The 6,222-nt window shown below is 39.3% G+C and overlaps 1 pseudogene; it reads right to left on the bottom strand.

Annotated features, from left to right (window-relative positions):
• Positions 1-560: 560 nt before the first annotated feature.
• On the bottom strand, positions 561-3,209 carry LOC100588934 (annotated as a pseudogene).
• Between the last annotated feature and the right edge of the window lie 3,013 nt (positions 3,210-6,222).

Genomic DNA, 6,222 nt, shown 5'->3' with positions numbered 1-6,222 from the left:
CACATCCCACAACAGGCCCCGGCATGTGATGTTCCCCTTCCTGTGTCCAAGTGTTCTCATTGTTCAATTCCCACCTACGAGTGAGAACGTGTGGTGTTTGTTTTTTTGTCCTTGCGATAGTTTGCTCAGAATGATGGTTTCCATCTTCATCCATGTCCCTACAAAGGACATGAACTCATCATTTTTTATGGCTGCATAGTATTCCGTGGTGTATATGTGCCACATTTTCTTAATCCAGTCTATCATTGTTGGACATTTGGGTTGGTTCCAAGTCTTTGCTATTGTGAATAGTGCCACAATAAACATACGTGTGCATGTGTCTTTATAGCAGCATGATTTATATTCCTTTGGGTATATACCCAGTAATGGGATGGCTGGGTCAAATGGTATTTCTAGTTCTAGATCCCTGAGGAATCACCATGCTGTCTTCCACTATATTAGTTCTATTCTAAACTGTACCTCTCTAGAGAAAAAAATAGAAAATAGGGAACAAAGTTAAGGCAATTTGACTAGTGAAAAGAGGATGCAAATAAAAAGCAAACTGGAAAGCAAGAGCAATATTAAGGGTGTAGTGAGAGACTGAAGTGGAGATGCTTGAGAAATATGTCAGAGTATGCTCTGGTTTGGGAAATTGAAGAAGAGGCTAGATATTTAAAGTACAATCCCATTGGTGGTAAATGACCATCCTTTTCTTCTGACTCCTTCCCCAGCTGGTCATCCCTCGCACCACCATATACAGCAGGCACATTTCAGGGCTTAGAATGACACACCAAGTAACAACCATCTTTTACAAGGTTGTGAAGAGCTTGCCAGAAGGCTAAGCCAGGGAATCTGTTCAATTCCATTGGCTCCCACCATCAGTTGCTGGAATAGGAACCCCCTAATGACAAAGACAGCAATTAGTGATGCAAATATGATAAGTAAGACAGAACCCATCCCGAGGTGGGAGATCTCCGGGAAATAGACCAGGCTCTTATCCATCTCAAAGAGGTAGAAACAATCTTGGACTTTGTCTTCCTCCTCAGACACAGGATTAACATTGTCCACTAGGGTGTGTTGATAGTCTTTACTCCCATTATCACTGCTGCATGACAATGCTGCATCTGGCTACAGTGATTGTTGTATTCATCACCCTCTTTATAGATCAGCATGATCCAATTACTTCCATTGAAGACATGAGTCTGGTTGGGTCTGCCTACCTCCTTCCTGTTACTTTTATTGATTGGCACCAGGCCTGCCCCAGATATGTGATTACTAGCTTCCCAGCATGCCCTGAACGTGTATATGTATATATCTGGGCCCTGGCCCACAGTGCTCTCAAAGCTTTTGTTAAACACTGGTTTCAGCCACTTGAGTAGAGCCAACTTGTTCCCTGACTCTTTACCTTTTTCTCTACCAGGTCACAGATTTTTTCTTTGGTGTGACAGCATTGTCTTTCTGCCACAGCCAGGAGTAGCAGCAGTGGCAGTCTAGCCTTTCAGTAGCTGTAGAAAAGGGACATCTTGCTACAGGCAAAGGGAATAGGAAAGGCTCAGAATTCTCCGGCAAATACCTGTCTGAGGCCGGGACATGGGGCTAGATGTGAACCCCAGTCCTAGAGTTAGTGTCAACTCATAACCTTTTGCATCATATTTAAATTGGAATTGGCAAGAGGAGAAAGAAAGATATAGATGTGAAATAGCCTACATAGTGCCTGGCATATAGTAGGCATTAAATAAAATGTCTAAGGTTGTGCTGTCTGCTTTCAATGATAACAGCACATTGTAGGACAATGAATCTGAATATTATACTAATTTGATACAGGTTAATGTGCAGTCACTACCTCAGGGATTTGCTAGCTTGCTCACCCTGGGGTTTTGCTCTCTGGTAGCCAATGACTTCTGGTAGTGCAATGTTTTAAGCCCCACGCAATGAATTTTGTGCCACAGGTGGTTTCTGAGGCACAGTAAGCAGCCAGCTAGTGGACAGTGGGTATTTTCATGAGCTGCCTAGACATTCATGTTCAGAGAGTATCTATTATTTAATTTATTCAAGATTTAACACATATTTATTATGACTTCTCTGGTAGATTATTACATTGTTTATCCATATTCAGTGTCCTTCCATGCAGCATCTCTGCCTTTAGAAGGGTTATACTTCCCTACTCCTTCAAAAATCAGGCTTAGACATATGACTTGCTTCAGTCAATGAACTATGAGCAGAAGTGACATGTGTCACTTCTAGATGGAAGCTTAAAGAAACAGTGCTTGCTTTGCCACATTCCCTTTTCTGTATGCTTTGTTGACTGGCAACATCCCAGGTGGCTCCTTTTCTGTTGACTAGTGTCCCAGAGTGAGGTCAGCTAAGATCTACTATGAGTAGAACCATCTACACTGCCCTTCTACCAACCTATTTTGGACATGTAGTATGGCAAGAAACAAACATTTATTGTAAGCCACTGAAATTTTGAGATTGCTTCTTACTGAAGCATAACCTAGCTTGCAAAGCTTCCAAGGATGCCAGAAGAGTGACTATAAGCAATTCATCTGCAGTTGGTGTATGATATGGTTAGGTTCAGTGCCCCACCCAAATCTTATCTTGAATTGTAATCCCCATAATCATCATGTGTTAAGGGCGGGACCTGGTGGGAGATGATTGGATCATGGGGGTTGTTTCTCCCATGCTGTTCATGTAGTGAGTGAGTTCTCACAAGACCTGATGGTTTTAGAAGGGGCTCGTATCCTTCAGTCTCTCACTCTCTCTCACCTGCTGCCATGTAAGACATGTCTTTGCTTCTCTCTCACCTTCCGCCATAAGTTTCCTGAGGCCTGCCCAGCAATGTGGAACTGTCAGTCAATTAAACATCTTTCCTCTATAGATTACCCCCAGTCTCGGGTATGCCTTTATAGCAGTGCGAGAATGGACTAACACAGTACATGACAACTCTGAGCTTGGGCTGAGGGTCTAACTCACTTCTTGCTTTGATTCTGGTATAAATATTGAAAATCCCAAGTCACAGAGCTCAGGAAGTCCAGGTGTGAGAATCCTCTAAAGACAAAGACTGTTCTGTGACTAAGCAGTCTCTCTCTTTGCCCTCTCTCTATAGGTAATGATGTAGAACCTCTGAGCTGGCCCCCTGAGGTCCCAGTTCAGTGACTGTCAAAACTTTATGAGAAGTATATTGTAAATCTTCACTTTCTCTCATCATAAACCAGTGTGAGAGTTGGCATTGTGTTGCAATGGGAATTTTCTGCTTTTAGTGGTTTGACACTTTGGCCCTTTTGTTAGAAATCCAGTTTTAATTTTCTTTACATAGTCCAGGCACAGCACATAAAGCTCTGTATACTGGGGAGGCCTATATGGTCAGTTACATTAGGGGCTAAGTTTTTGATTTTTTTTAACTTTGCTGAAATTGATTACAAGTGTTTTAACAAGTACCCAGGTTATTTCCTTGTCTGGGCAGCTCAGGGACAAGGGGGAAACCAAGTTGTCAGAGCACACACAAAACTTGTTGGTATTTATTCTGGTATAAATATTGAAATTGGCGAATTTGGGAAAGCCCCGTATGGGAAGGTACACAGCAGATGGGTGGAAAACAAAGTACTGACTACCACTGCTTTTTCTAGCTTTTGTTTTATTTTGACAACATTTTACATATGTATACACTTTTTAACTACTACCCAGAACAAGGTATCGAACATTTCCAACATTCCAAAAATTTCCCTTATCCTCTTCCTCATCAATACCTCCCCATTCCAGAACAGGCAACTGTTCTGACCGCTATCATCTTAGATTACTTTAGCCTGTTTCAGCAATTTGTACCAACGGAATCACATAGTATACACATTTTTGTGTATGATTTCTGTATAACTGGGTTTTTTAAATTTTTAATTTTAACTTTTTCTGGGTGCATAGTAGGTGCATATATCTATGGGTTACATGAGATATTTTGATACAGGCATGCAATGCATAATAATCACATCAGGGTAAATGGGGTTCCCATTAACCTCACACATTTATCCTTTGTGTAACAAACAATCCAATTATACTTTTACTTATTTTTAAATGTACAATTAAAATATTTTTGGCTATAGTCACCCTGTTGTGCTAGGAAATATACTAAGTCTCATTCATTCTTTCTACTACTTTTTGTACCCATTAACCCTCTTGAATTCCCCTCCACCCCCTGACTTCCCTTCTTAGCCTTCTACACTCTATCTCCATGAGTTCAACTGTTTTATTTTTTAGCCCTCATAAATCAGTGAGAATATGCGATGTTTGTCTTTCTGTGCCTGACTAATTTCACTTAACATAATGACTTTCACTTCGATCCATGTTGTTACAAATGACTGGATCTCATTCTTTTTATGGCTACATAGGTCTCCACTGTGTATATGTACCACATTTTCTTTATTCATTCATCTGTTGATGGACACTTAGACTGCTTTCAAATCATGGCTATTGTAAATAGTGCCTCAATAAACATGGGAATGCAGATCTCTTTGATATACTAATTTCTTTACTTTTACATATACACCTAGGAGTGGAATTACTGGATTGTATGGTAGTTATATTTATAATTTGTTGAGGAACCTCCAAGCTGTAATCCATAGTGGTTTTACTAACTTACATTTCCACCAGCAGTGTACGAGGGTTCCCTTTTCTCCACATCCTTCCCAGGCATTTGTTATTGGCCGACTTTTAGATAAAAGCCATTTTAACTGAGGTGAGATGATATCTCATTGTAGTTTTGATTTGCATTTCTCCGATGATCAATGATGTTGAGCACCTTTCCATATACCCATTTGCCATTTGTATGTCTTCTTTTGAGAAATGTCTATTCAGATCTTGGGATCATTTTTTTAATTGGATTATTAGATTTTTTTCCTATATAATTGCTTGAGTTCCTTACATATTCTGGTTATTAATCTCTTGACAAATGGGTAGTTTGCTAATATTTTCTCTCATTCTGTGGGTTGTCTCTTTACTTTATTGACTGATTATTTCCTTTGCTGTGCAGAAGCTTTTTAACTTGATGCAATCCCATTTGTCTGTTTTTTCTTTGGTTGCCTGTGCTTGTGGGGTATTACTGAAGAAATCTTTGCCACGTTCAGTGTCCTGGAGAGTTTCTCCAATGTTTTCTTGTAGTAGTTTCATAGTTTGAAGTTTTAGATTTAAGTCTTTAGTTCATTTTGATTTGATTTCTGTATATGGCAAGAGATAGGGGTCTAGTTCCTTCTTCTGCATATGAGTATCCAGTTTTCTCAGTATCCAGTTTTTCTCTCAGTATTGGAGAGACTGTTTGTTACCCCATGTACGTCCTAGGTATCTTTATCATGAGTTCACTGTAGACGTATGGATTTGTTTCTGGGTTCTCTACTCTGTTTCATGGGTCTAGTCTATGTGTCTGTTTTTCTGCCACTACTGTGCTGTTTGGTTATTATAGCTCTGTAGTATAATTTAAAGTCAGGTAATATGATTCCTCCAGTTTTTTTTTTCTTTTTTTGCTTAGGATAGTTATGGGTATTCTGTGTCTTTTGTGGTTTGACATAGATTTTAGAGTTTTTTTCTATTTTTTGAAGAACATCATTGGTATTTTCATAGGGATTGCAATTAATTTATAGATTGCTTTGGGTAGCATGGACATTTTAACAATATTTATTCTTACAACACATGGGCATGGAATATCTTTCCATTTTTGTGTGTGTCCTCTTCAATTTTTTGCATCAATGTTTGATGGTTTTCATTGTAGAGATCTTTCACTTGTTTGACTAATTACTAGATATTTTATTTTATTTACAGCTATTGGAAATGGGATTACTTTTTAATTTCTTTTTCAGATTGTTCACTGTTGGCACATAGAAATTTTATTAATTTTTTGTTCTTTTTTTATTTTTATACTTTAAGTTCTGGGATACATGTGCAGAATGTGAAGGTTTGTTACATAGGTATACATGCGCCATGGTGGTTTGCTGCACCCATCAACCTGTCATGTACATTAGGTATTTCTCCTAATGCTATCCCTCCCCTAGCCACGCAGCTCTGACAGGCTCTGGTGTGTGATGTTCCCCTCCCTGTGTCCATGAGTTCTCATTGTTCAACTCCCACTTGTGAGTGAGAACATGCAGTGTTTGGTTTTCTGTTCCTGTATTAGTTTGCTGAGAAAGATGGTTTCCAGCTTCATCCACGTCCCTGCAAAAGACATGAACTCATCCTTTTATATGGCTGCATAGTATTCCATGG

Source organism: Nomascus leucogenys, chromosome X (genome assembly GCF_006542625.1).
Source record: "Nomascus leucogenys isolate Asia chromosome X, Asia_NLE_v1, whole genome shotgun sequence".
Lineage (NCBI taxonomy): Eukaryota > Metazoa > Chordata > Mammalia > Primates > Hylobatidae > Nomascus > Nomascus leucogenys.
The sequence above is the reverse complement of the archived record's forward strand: the minus strand, read 5'-3'. Positions and strand labels throughout refer to the sequence as shown.